Genomic DNA, 14,635 nt, shown 5'->3' with positions numbered 1-14,635 from the left:
AGGATATTCTTGAATTGCTAGGTGTCTCCATCTTCTTGTGTTTACTCGTCCTTGTTCAATATCGGGCGACCATAATCTTTTTTCCGTTGAAATTGTACAATTTTGTACAAATTCAAGCTGGCAACCTTATCCCTTCAAGAAATTCAAATTTCAAATTTGGAATTTCATCCAAATCTGCCCGTTTTCCCTCATGAGTTCAGCCCTAAATTCCTCTATAAATACCCCTCTTCTTCATTTGTTAAAGGTTGGAAAAAATAGAGGAGGGAGGTCAAAATTTAGGTTGAGAACCATATTTCTTATAACATCGAATCCGCAGAACTTTGAGTCTTAGTTTTTGATTTTCTTTTTGTTCATCGGAGCTTTCCTCGGAGCTCGCTGAAGTTCATCTGTTGGTGGTGGAATTGTCCTTAGCATCTCGAGTTTCCAGTTCTGCTGCTCTGAAAAAGGTATACGTATTCACTCTTTACTAAGTTTCTTTTGTATTCCAACTTTGGTTCGTTGTTTAGTGTAGTTGCTTAGGCTGCATGTTTTTGTTTGCTCGTTCAAACCTTGGCCTTTTACTCTTAGTCTAGTCGTACTTGCTTTCAATGATAATATATTGATAGTCGCCTGCCTCTATTAAATTAGATATATATGTTGAGATGTAGTTCCAAGTTGATATGGTGAGTTTAGTGTATCCCGGCCTTGTTTTGAAGAGCATAGCTTATTTTATGCCTATGAACGATACCTTCATCAAGTCTCACTTTGGTTTACTACTGTTAGTACAACATTCTGAATAAAAATGCAGAATCTTAATTGGTTAATGTGAAGGTCTTTTTTTCTTAAATCTGTAATTATTCTCATATTTTAGATGCATGCTCCAAACCTCAGTGTGTGAAGATTGTATTTAAATTATGATTTAAAAAGCAACTTTGTGTTAAGTTTGAGTTGATGTTCACTGTTGCCTAACTTTTTTCCATGTCTCTATTCTACTTTAGGCTTGATCAGTTCATCATTGTATGCCTTCCTCAAAATGATCTTAAATACATAATATCCGGTACATATGTTCCATGCTCAACTGGTTGCATCCATGTTGTGTTTATTTTTATTTTTATATTTCTTAGGTGTGTGATAAAGACCATTTTTTTTATTCTTGTTGTTCTTGCTGTCCACATGTATTTGTTGTCACCTGCCATGTTAATTCATTAGATTAAATTTGATCATTATGTCCTTTAGCCATCTCTTTAAAGCTTCCAACTTGCCCCTTTATGATTTGTTTGGATTATATGCTAGTATATATATTTCATTTTTTTCCTTTGTATAATTTAGCATATCCTTTTCTCCGTTCATTTTGGTTGGGTTGTATGCTAATCTTTTGCCATTTTGTTTGCATGTGAAATCTGCCCGAGTTCACTATGAACTCCTCTCCTTGCATTTTCTTGTTGAGCCACGAAGGCTCAAACCCTTTCCTTTGAGTCGGCCAGCCCTTGAAACTGATGAACAGGTGTTGGGCGCCATACAAGGCTGGAAGTTTAATTTTTGGTGTCTGAAAAGCCCGAAAAAGGGCTGATAAACCTATTTTATACACTGGTATACATTCGGGAATACGATATACATGTCATAAAAAAATACAAGAATATATATTCGATGATGAAATACAGGTCTAAAGTTGATATGTAGGGATAGCACAAGAATAAGGACCCAAAATATAGCCCGTATACAGTGGTATACATCAAATGTATGCCCATATTTTTCAAGAGCAAATTGGGCAAAATCACCACTTGAAATTACAATAGATTTTCAAAGGCAAAAAATGGGCCCTAAAGAAATTTCAATAGCAGGTCCAACAGGTGTAATGGGCAAGGCCCATTGTTTTCGGGTCACTTTTAGATTTAGGACAGGAAAATAAATTTGAGCCCATCAAATTTGGGGATTTGGGGAAATTGGCCCAATTTCAATATTTCTCTCCTTTGTTCTTATTTATTTGTTATTGTATTGACTAACATTTTATTTGATTCTGATTTAACTTAATTAATTCCCAAAAGATAGTCATTTCTTCCTTTTTATGTTCAAAATTGAAATGTTTTTATTTATGAATTATTTTATTAGTTGTCTTGTCAATGTATGAATTATTTTCTTTAAAAATTCCTTTAGGATTCTTTCCTTCCAAATAAATATGGGTTTTTCTTACTTAAGTAATATTTTCAAAATTAGTCAAATGTTAGTAGTTAAATTGTTGGTCAACCGCAGGTTAGCGGACAATCCGAGAGCCTAACACCTTCTCGCAATATAAATTGAACCCCGAACCCCTTTAGATTTCAAATGATTTTATTATGTTTAAATCTTTTGAAAATCTCAAATTTTCTTAATTTCTTTCAAAAATTAAGTGACGACTCTCTTTGGAAAATTGATTTCTCTTCAAGTCAGAAGTTAATTCGATTTTTCGAAAATAAATTATTTTTTTTCAAAACAGAAATGACGACTCTGATGGGGACTTAAATAAGTTCTAACCGTAATGATTTGATTGTTTGACTACTTGTTATTAATTGTTGAATTGTTTATATGCTTTACTTGTTTAAATTACTATAAACTGTCATTGCATTCATGTCATTTTCCAACTTATATGTATAGTATATTAAGAACGATTTCTGCGTAATCGCAGCCGGACTTTTTATACTCGACCCTTTTTCCAGAATGATCGGCAATTTATTGGTTCGTCATGCGTCCAATGGTAGTCGTGAGTTCCAGCCTAAGTTGTTCGCTTGGGTTACCAGTCTTTTAAAAGCCACTCTTAATCAACTAGCATAAATCGAAACCAATTTCCAAATTTAGCGCATTTTGAACTATGTTGACCCAGCACCCAAGGCGTGTTGGGCCCATTAGAAGCCCACCTTGTGTCTATTTGACCCATTGGTCAATAAAAAGACAATCATGCTTGTGTTTAAATTTGAAGAATGTATACGTCATTTGGAAAAACATTGTCTCTTGGGGTTGGGCAATTAATAGTTCGTTCGAGTCATAGAGAATCAAGTTACCATTGCATCCAAAGACGTAGATGTCAAGAAATCAAGGACGAAGAAACTTCCATGGAAGCGTAGTTTAGAACTGTACCCCTGCGTGAGACTGATTATTTGTATTCCTTTTTCCTATTATGTATCCCATTCAGTTTATTCATAAAATTTGTATATATTCGGGTTTTGAGGCAATATAATGTTTCAAATGACGTTATACATTCTTTAAATCGTTAGGCCTACCCTTGGCACAAAAGGGTCACATATCTATTTAGAACGCGCAATAATTGTTTAAGTGTTATAACTGCTTATGTTAATATGTTGCTTTGTTTGAAGATGTTCTAGCCTACTCTTTTGGAAATTTTCTACATTCCTTTAAGCACAAATATTAAGTCACTATCGAAAGTACGTCTAAATACTCTTCGAGTCTTTAGTTTCCCAACAAAATTCAAAATTTCATTTTAAAATGTTACTCTCTCATATTAGAAAAAAGATCCATCGTCTCAAATCGAAAGATTCAAGGGTCGAACTACGTAGGACCTGAATTCTCCCTCATAAACGTAGGCAGCCTTTCAAGGCTCGGTGCCCATTATGAGAAATTTTATCTTCTCCAACTCTTGCAAAGAGAATAGAGTTCCATATCAATCAAAAATCGAAAATATGAAAATGAAAGATACAATCAACTTTGTCTCGACTTAAGTTAACGTTTCTGATTCACTAAGCTCAAAATCAAATAGACAAATTCCTGCCTATTTAGTCATTTCTCTAAATACGTGGGCTAGTTTATCTTCAAGTGGGCCTACTCTTATGTGTTTCTGGTCAAATGTGTGATATTTTGTATTATTTATCATCTACATGGACTAACACGTTTAGCTTTTGAGTTACTTTTCTTTGTCAGGTACTTAGAACTGATCTATGTTGATAAGTTGGTTGGTCATCCTTATTACACAAGATCTAAGGGCCCCAAAGATTCCTCTCCTCATCAAAATTTGCAAAAAGGAAAGGCAGTAATGGGTGATAACAATGACGAGATTGGCCTGACTGATGTTGTCATGGCTCAGCCCGCCGTCGCTGATCAAAATGAAGTAATTATATACAGTTGATGCAATAAATTGCCGAAATGAGGGTCAAAATGCAAAGAAGGCAAGATTTGCCTAATCCAATTTTCGCTTTCAACCCTTCCAGAGATGGAAGACCTCCACTCCACTTTCCTCCAGCATGCGTGGAATAGGTTCATAAGCCGCCCTCTAACCCCGCTCAAAATCCCCCAATCATCGACCTAACCGCCCCAAATCTCCATCATGCCTTCGTCTCTTACCAAGCACCACCTCCTCCTCAAGGTACCAACCCTCAAACCTTCCCTCCTCCTCAAAATGCCAACCCTCAAGCTTGCCCTCCCTCTCAAAATCAAATTGTCAATAATCTGCAAACCTTCCCCCATCACCAAAAATCAACATACCAACCCCCAGACTTTCCCCCAAAATTCCAAGTCACTCAAAATACCCAGAATCCCTCCATTGCTCCGTCATTGCCTCAAAAGACTACTTTCCAAATTCCAATTCCAATTCCAAATGAACATTATGCCAATTATTTCGAGCTTGATCACTATGAGGAACAAGATAGAGAGTGGAGGTCAAAGGAAGAGGCATCCAAGTTGAATATGACAGAAGAGATTAGGAAAGCCATGAAGGAGGTGCACTGTATTCCTGAAGTCGATGGGTTGAGTTATTAGGATATGTGCATCCATCCGAATTTGGACCTCCCGGAAGGGTTTAAAGTGCCAAAGTTCGACACTTTTGGAGGAATCGAAAATTCATTGGCTCATCTGAGAGCTTATTGTGACCAACTTGTAGGAGTTGGCAGGAATAAAGCCTTGTTAATGTGGCTCTTTAGTCAAAATTTATGTCGAGAAGCGTTGGAATGGTTTATCTCTCATGAGATAAATTAATGGTCTAGCTGGAATGCACTAGATATGGATTTCGTCGAACGGTTCACCTACAATGTGGAGATCGTTCCTGATCGCTATTCTTTGGAGAGAATTAAGCAGAAATCCACTGAAAGCTATCGTGAATATGCGTATAAGTGGAGGAAAGAGGTCGCCCGAGTTTGACCTCTTATGTCTGAGAAGGAGATCGTTGAAGTGTCCATACGCATTCAAGAGCCAGAGTATTATGACAGTATAATATTGCTCATTGGAGAAAAATTTGCGGAGATAGTCAAGGTAGGTGAGGCTATCAAAGATGGTATTAAAATTGGAAAGATTTCTCGTGTTGCCACCCCAACCGAATCTTCAGGATTGTTGAAAAAGAAGAGAAAAATGTGTCATCTATTTCCTATGCATCTGATAGAAAAGGACACTTCAGAAATTCCTCACCTTACAAAGGTTATCCTTGAGCTCCAAAAAATTCATATCCAGCTTGTTATACCCAATCATGTTATCAAACTCCACCACCGAGTTACCAAATTCTACCTCCTAATTACCAAACTCCACCAGCGAGTTACCAAATTCCACCTCTTGTTTATCAAACTCCACCTCCACATTACTAAAATACCCATCCATACTATCAAGCTCCATCAATTAATTGTTCAAACATATAATCAAGTTACCAAAATCCACCCCCATTCTACCAAAGTACCTGTCCTAGTTACCGATCTCCGCAATACCCAAATTTCCAAACACCAGCACCAACTCATCAAAATCCTCCAAACTACCATAAAGTACGTCCATATCCACAAAATAAGTACAATCCTCCTCGCCCAAATCAGTTGGCATGATACAAACAATTGATCCAAAAAATATCATTGTCAACTCCAAGCTTTATAGACCCGATCTTAATTGTGCTTACCATTCAGGAGGTGCTGGGCATATTATTAAGGATTGTATCAACTTGAAGCATAAAATTTAAGACTTGATAGATCAAAAGGTCGTCACTCTTCAGACTGGCACTCCTAATGTCAATAGAAACCCTACGCCGAATCATGGAAGGGTGACTATTAATATGATTGAAGTCGAAGAAGATTTGAATGAGAAAAAAGTTATAATCTCATCCAACCTTGAAAAGCTTGAGAAAGTTGTAGCCTCTCCAACCAAAAGGGAGAAATCCAAATTTGTGATTATGGCACCTCATCAAGCTTTTGCTTTAGTGCCGAAGAAGGGTATGAACAAGCAGAAGATCGATCAAGCTTTTCCAAATTTATTGTCTCAATTGTAGCAGTCTTTTCCCATGTATATTGGTCTAAAGGAAGGAATCAAAAATCGGTTCAAAGAAGGTGATATTGTGCTTGAAGAGATGATCGAGACACCATTCATACTAGACAGCGAGTCAAAGGAGCAAATGCCTAATTGGACATCCTCTTCGCTCTTGATTCCTCGCTCGTCTTGGTAGAAATACAATTTTCTATGTTATTTCTAAAATTGGTGGTGTTCCGAATGAGGCTCGAGACCCATCATTTACTCTATTTTTGCCTCACTATGTTTTAATCTCCTTCCTCATATTTTGAAAAAGGCAAAATGATTTATTGTCATGGCCAAAGTTCTTATTTTCTTATTTCAAATGAAAGCCTCCTTTATTGAGAATAATACGTTCTTTATTTTGCTATATTATCTTAATTAGTTTTATATTTTCAACATTTTTTATTTTGCAAACAAATAACTAAAATTAAATGAAAAGAATTAATTGACACTGTTATATTTTCACAGAACAACATATACAAAAGAATAATGTAATTGATAATTATCAACGTTAAATTAGTCCTATACAAATTTGTATGACAGTAAAGAATAAACGTGTTGCGCACGTTTCCAGAATTAGTATAATTAAAAGAGATAAAAGGAGTTTTTTTATTTCTTGACCAAAGATACATCATTTTCTTTTTATTTCTAACTTTATTATTATATATAAATTTGGCGATAAATTATTGTTTAATATTGAAGTCTCATATTAGTTAAATGTATGAGATTCAGTTTCGTTATATAGTGGAGATTGGAGAGAAGAGATCAAGATGTTTATGTATTATATTAGGAAAATGCATAGATTAAAGAATACGTAAAAATACTGTTTTTTTGTACTTTAGCTTCTTGTTAATACACATAAATAGATGACTTGAAAAATTAAGTCTTAATCAAAATAATGTAGCAATGTAATATATAAATCTAAAAAGTTACAAATAAAAAGCAAATAAACTCATATCATCAATAAAATTAACTATCTACTAATTTTTATTGATAATATCATCACTAAAATGAAGACAATAAAAAAAAGAATATATTACAAGAAATAAAGAATAAAAATAATAGTAAAATACATATGTTTACTCCATTTTAAAATCTCTTGCAAAATACAAAGCAAAAGAAAACTCACATCATCAATAAAACTAACTACCTACTGACCTTAAAAGATTAATAAATCGTCATTGAAAATGAAACCAAAAAAGAAAGAAAGAGAAAGGTATGTCACGACCCAAAAAATGACACCTGTCTATTCCAACCAAGACATGTCAGTCTCAACCAAAAAAAATGAAGGAAATGTGGAAAATGTAAATCAAGAACAAGACAAAGGCAGAAAACTTATTCATTCTAAACGATACCCCAAAATCTAGTTGTCACGTATATAAGCTACTAAATACATAAAGTGCGGATATAAGAAATAAGTATGAGTCTCAGTTCTTGTTTCTCAAATAGAATAAAGAATAAATAAAAGGAAAAAAAGGGCTCGCGCAAGATGAGAAACAACTACCTCTTCAAATCCTTGACAAGCTTCAGAATTAGAAAAGGAGAAAAAGATCACATGGGTCCAGACTCAGAACCTACACAAGTGTAGAAGTAAGGAATGAGTACCAACAACACGGTACCAACAAGAAACCTACAAAACAAGGCATCTAGCTAGAAAATGAATATCCCTTACACTCTAATTGAACCTCCTCAAACTACAAACTACACAAAAATCATCCCAATCTAGCAATTCTACAATATACGGCTCGCAAGGATCAATATCCACAATTCAATATTCACAATCCATAATCAACGAATCAAGTAAGTCAACCACAAAATGAAGTAGCTCAGTCACAGGCAACAAGTACATACATCACAATTAGCAATCAAGTCACAATAATCAATCTCTTGCCTGAACCATTTCCTATCGGATTTATAAACACTTGTCGGAAATGACCTCGACATCACAATACTCGTCGGCAAAGATCTCGACATCATAACACTCGTTGGCAAAGACCTCAACATCATAACACTCGTCGACGAAGACCTCAGCATCACAACACTCACCGTCAAAGACCTTGACATTATAAATAATCACATGTCTTATAACGGTATTCATAATCAATGCATACAAACAATATCACACCACACAGAAGAGACAACAATTTACACAATTCAATTTCACATTCATGCTTTCAAGCATTTCATCATTCAATCAATAAGGGTCATAATAAGGAAATTCACATCATCCCCATTACTCCCAACACAGAAGCAACAAAGGAAGTACACGAATTCTACTAGAATACAAAGTTTAGGAAATCACTTGTGTTAATTAATCAACAATAAATTCAAGAGTTGAGTCTTCCCTTTACGAATCACTTTCAAAGCTACACAATCTATAATAATCAAGTATTTACAATCACTAATCGAATACAACAATTCTCACATCAATTATGTAGAGAAATTGGTCAAACAATTCAAACCCCAATTTCAAAATGGAGGTTTGAATCCAGAAAACAATACTTGAAAACATTACTCAAGACTTTAGGACTCATTAGTGAAAACCATTTCGAAAAAGGGATCAAAACCACTTCAAAATTATCATTTTATTAATATTTTGGGTTCTTGAAGTTAACCCCAAACTTCGCATTTCAAAAGGTTGATTTGAACACATAAATCAATAAATAACCATGGGTAATTGAAGATTTAGAGTTAAGAATCATTACCCAAAAGATTTCCCTAAAATGTTTTGTCCAAATTGCCACCCCAAAGATCCGAAAACTCAAAAAGGGTGAAAAGGGGCTTAAATCCCGAAATAGCAGGCCAAAAGCCATCTCTGATGTCGCAAAAGTGACCAGGGGTTTGCTTAAGCGGGCCTCATTTTTGTGACCGTATCTTCGCTTCGCTTAAGCGATGGTTTCTTCGCAAATGAGAAGGTGAACAAGGGTTAAACCTTCACAAAAGGGACCCAAACCTCACTGAAGCGAGCCTCACAAAAGCGAGTCATCTCTCGTAAAAGCAGAGAACAACAGAACTCAGACATCAGAAAATTTGCCAACACTCTAATCCTCGAAAATACTCTCGGGATTCATTTGGAACCTTGTGCACACAAACAACATATGCAAATCAATAATACATTACATTTGAGACTCAATGGAACTGTCAAAATACAATACGAGGTCTCCTTGACCCGACATCCATGAAAATCACAAGAAACTAACTCAACGCCTAAAAATGCTAAAACAATCTCGGGACCTCTCAAAAATCAACCAAGACCTCACATAGGCCTAAAATCATCCACGAATCCAATGGAACTATCAGAATTTTGATATGAGTATCCGAACCTCGAATGTTGATCAAAGTCAATCCAAAGGCTAAAATTCTACCATTTTACAACTTAGGAACTCAAATTCTCAAAAAGACTCGGAATAAAAAACCAACAACTCTCACAGATTAGATTTCACATTTTGGATTGATGAAATCGATGGAATTCCATTCCGACACATAAAACTACAAAAGACACTGAAAAATACATTCTTAAAGACTTAGCCTTTCAAACTCAAAACTTACCAAGTTCTCAATTTTTAACTCAAAAATTCAAAATCAACTTTTCAAAACTCAATCATAGAAGAGGGCAAAATGGTAATTTCCATGAAAATATAAAAAATGACTGACCGAGTCATTACATTATCCACCACTAAAAATCATGTTCGTCCTCGAACATAAAGAAAAATAAAGTACCAGGAGCTTTGAAAAGCTGAGGATATCTGACTCGGTTTCCCAAGTTGTCTCACCAATTGAATGATGCTTGCACTACACCTTCACTGAAGCGATCTCCTTAGTTTTAAGCTTCCGGGTTTGCCTATCCAAAATGACTATAGGAACCTCCTCAAAAAATAAGTTTGGACCCAACTCAACTAAATCAAGGGAAAGTACATGAGACTCATCTGGCACGTACTTCCGAAGCATGAAAATATTAAACACGGGATACACGACTGACAAAGTGGCAGCAAGGCCAACTTATAGGTTACCTCTCCCACACGACTCAAAATCTCAAAGGGTCCAATGAATCTAAGACTAAGCCTTACCTTCTTTCTAAACTTCATCACACCCTTCATGGGTGACACTCGAAGCCAAACATGATTGCCCTGCATAAAACTAGGGATCAAACTCTCTGATCCGCATAAATCTTCTGTTAACTCTGGGTTGTCAAAAGTCTACCCTAGATCATACGAAACTGCTCCATAACATCTCTAAGCAAGTTTGTATCCAATGAATCCATCTCAGATGAATTAAACCATCCGATCAGAGATCTACACCGTCTGTCATACAACACCTCAAAATGGATCATCTGAATACTGGAATGATAACTGTTTTTGTAGGAAAACTTTGTTCAGGGTAAATGTTGATCCTATCTAGCACCAAAATCAATCACCAAAGCTCAGAGCATGTCCTCTAACACCTGAATCATCTGCTAAGACTGACCATCTGACTGATGGTGAAAAGTGTACTCATATCTAACCGAGTACCCAAACTATGCTACAAAGCCTTCTAGAAATGAGAAGTAAACAACGAACCTCGAATAGAGACAATAGAAATTGGTACCCCATGTAGTCGCACAATCTAGTTGATATAAAGCTCGACTAACTTCTCCATCGTATACTTCACCCGAATTGGGATAAAATAAGCGGACTTGGTCAACCTATCAACAATTACCTAAATGGAGTCATAACCACCCACGGTGGTAGGTAGTCCTACAACAAAGTCCATAGTGGTCTGTTCCCACTTCCAAGTAGGAATAGGCATCCCCTGAGATATACCTCCAGGCTGTTGGTGCTCACATTTAACATGTTGACAAGTCAAACACATCGAAACAAAATCTGTAATATCCCTTTTCATACCATACTATCAATAGTGCTAGCTCAGAACATGATACATCATTGCCGCACCTAGATGGGTGGAATATCGAGAACAATTGGCCTCCTCAAGAATCAGTCTAATCAACTCACCCATCTTGGGCACACAAATCCTACCTACAATCCACAAGACACCATCAGAATCAAGGACAACCTCCTTGGCTTCCCCTCTCATCACATTGTCTCAAATGAGAAATAACTTTTCGTTATCAAATTGGCGCTCACAAATTTGCTTAACTAAGGAAGAACAAGCCTCAATAAAAGCAATCAAGCCACTCGTCTCCTCAGAAATTCGTAATCGAACGAGACAGTTGGCTAACCTCTGAACATCTCTAGACAATGGTCTCTTCTTTACAGTAATAGCGGAAATATTTTCCATGCCTTCCTACTCAAAGCATCGGCCACCACACTAGCCTTCCCGAGATAATACAAGATGGTGATGTCATAGTACTTTAGTAGCTCAAGCCATCTGTGCTACCTCAAGTTCAGATCTCTCTAACTGAAAATGTACTGAAGACTTCGATGGTCTGTGAAGAACTCATAATCAACCCCATACAGATAATGTCGTCATAACTTAAGCACAATCTCTATGTCTGTCAACTCCAAATCATGGGTAGGGTAATTCCTCTCACGAATCTTTAACTGTCTAGAGGCATAGGCAATCACTTTATCATTCTGCCTAAGAACATCACCTAATCTGACTCCTGAAGCATCATAATACACGGTACAGACCACACCCTCATTGGGTAAGGTCAAAATGAGAGCTGACCTCAACAAAGTCTTGAGCTTTTGAAAGCTCTTCTCATACTCATCAGATCACTGGAAACTCAGACTCTGTCGAGTCAATCTAGTCAAAGGAGATGCGATGGTAGAGAAACTATGAATAAATCGTCGGTAATAGCCTGCAGTCCCACAAAATTTCAGATCTTAGTAATCGATGTGGGTCTAGTCTAACTTCTCACTACCTCAATCTTGGTTGGATCTACCCGAATACCCTCCTTGGACACCACGTGTCACAAAAAGGCCACAAAATCAAGCCAAAACTCACACTTTGAGAACTTGGTATAAAGCTTCTCTTTCCTCAATCTCTGGAGTACAATCCTCAATTACCGATCATGATCCTCATCAGTATTGGATAACACTAAGATATCATCAATGAACACTATCACAGAGAAATCCAGATAAGGTCAGAACACCCCGTTCATCAACTCCATGAACGATCGAGGGACGTTAGTCAAACCAAAAGACATCATAAGAAAGTCATAGTGCCCATAACGAGTCCTGAATGCTGTCTTAGGGATATCCAATGCCCTAATCTTTTGCTGGTGATAATCAGATCTCAAATCAATCTTGGAGAACAAATATGCACCCTGAAGCTGATCAAACAAATCATCAATACGATGAAAATGTTCTTGTTCTTCATTGTCACTTTGTTCAACTGTCGATAGTCAATACACATCCTCATGGATCTATCATTCTTTCTCACAAACAACACCGGAGCACCCCATAGAGAAATACTAGGGCGAATAAACCCCTTACTCAACAAATCCTGTAACTGATCCTTCAATTCCTTCAACTCAGTGGGAGTAGATGATAATGAGGAACAAAGATGGGCTTGGTGCCCAACTCCAAGTCAATAGCAAAATCAATATCTCTATTCGGAGGAATGCTTGGAAGATTAGAAGAAAACACATCTACAAACTCTCGAACCACGGGAGAAAAATCCATGGGAGAAGGCTTAACGCTAGTATCTCGAATGAAAGCCAAGTAGGACAAACACCCTCTATCAACCAATCTCTGAGCTCTAATGAAGGAGATAACTTTGCTAGGGTAAGAACCACTAGCACCAGTTAACTCAACTCTCGGGACACCCGTCATCACTAAATTCACAGTCTTAGCATAAAATCAAGAATACCATGATGCGGAGAAAGTCAATCCATACCCAAGATAATGTAAAATTCTACCATTCCCAAAATGATCAAGTTTACCTAAGTATCATACCTGACCAAAGAAATGAGATAAGATCGATACACGATCCATCACTGATTCACCCACTGGTGTAGAAACATGAGCAGGCACATGCATGAAATATGACAACACATCAAACCAAACAACACAATAGGTAGACACATACGAGAAAGTAGAACCCAGATCAAATAATACAGACGCAGGTCGATGGCAAACTGGACGATCCATGTGATCACAACATCATAAATTTTAGCCTCAGGCCTCTTTGGAAAAGCATAACACTGGTGCAGTCTGATTAGAACCTCTACCTCCACCCTACAGAGCTGGAGTACCCCTACCAGTAGTCCTGCCACCTCTACCGGACTAAACTCTGCCTCAACCCCTAGCCAGAGGCGCTGAATTCCTGGTTGGAGCAGCTGAATAAGAACGCTCATGTCCTGAATGAGAATCTAGAAGACATTGTCGCATCATATGACCTGGATCACTACAAGTAAGGCAATATCTCGACATGGATATTTGTTGTGAACCAGATGAACTACCATGGACACCTTGGCTAGAACCATATAATCCTTGGGCTGACTGTCAACTCTCAACGACTAGAATAGAAGCATGAACCGGTCCACGACGCTGAAAGGAGCTACTACTTCTATGCAAACCTCTACCTCTAGATGAGGCACCAGAAAACTGACCAAAAGAACAGGCCCTCTTGGGCTCCCCAAACTCCTTTAAAACCATCAACTCCGCATCCTTAGCGGTGCTCACAATGGACTGGAATGAAGCCCCCTCTCTAGATGCCCTAAACAAATAGGATCTGACGGAGAAATTCAACCCTCTCACAAACTTGTGAATTCTCTTTGCCTCCTCCGTGACAATAGTCAAAGCATGCCTAGAAAGCTCACAGAAACGGGCCTCATACTTGGTCACAGACAGACTATCCTAAGTCAAACTCTCAAATCTCAGACGACTCTCCTCTCTCATTGATATACCATGAGTTTACGGTATTTCAAATACATTTCACTTACAAGATGTGTGTGTCTAGGGCCTTTTTGTATTGGTTTTTATGTGTTTTTATCATATTTTGCAGGAAAGATGTTCATGCGCGGAATTAAAGAGACAACTAAAAGAAATGCAGAAAAGGGAATCTACGGACCGTAGGTCCATTGACGCTCCGTAGATGGTGGTCGTAGATCAGCAGCCAAGACATGGAAAGCAAATCAGGGAAATCTGACAAAGTGTAGAACCACGGTGCCCATTGACGGTCCGTAGATTGATCTACAGACAGTACTGTTGATTCGTAATCGATACTGTGAGGGTTCTGGTACCTGATTTTTGAAGATTCTAAGTGTGGAGCTACAGAGAGGGATCGATGGACCGTAGATCGATCTACGGTACGTATTGGTGGTCCATCGTTTGTTTCAGAAAAGTTGAGTTTTGGAAGCTGAAAATATTGCCTAAGTCCTGGGTGACGGAAGGGACTCACAGACCGTAGATACATTGACGGTCCGTGAATCAGTCTCGTGGAATGAAGATGCGTGCCTGAACAAACTTTC

Source organism: Solanum tuberosum, unplaced genomic scaffold, assembly GCF_000226075.1.
Source record: "Solanum tuberosum cultivar DM 1-3 516 R44 unplaced genomic scaffold, SolTub_3.0 scf00018, whole genome shotgun sequence".
NCBI lineage: Eukaryota > Viridiplantae > Streptophyta > Magnoliopsida > Solanales > Solanaceae > Solanum > Solanum tuberosum.
Note: the sequence above shows the minus strand (reverse complement) of the source record.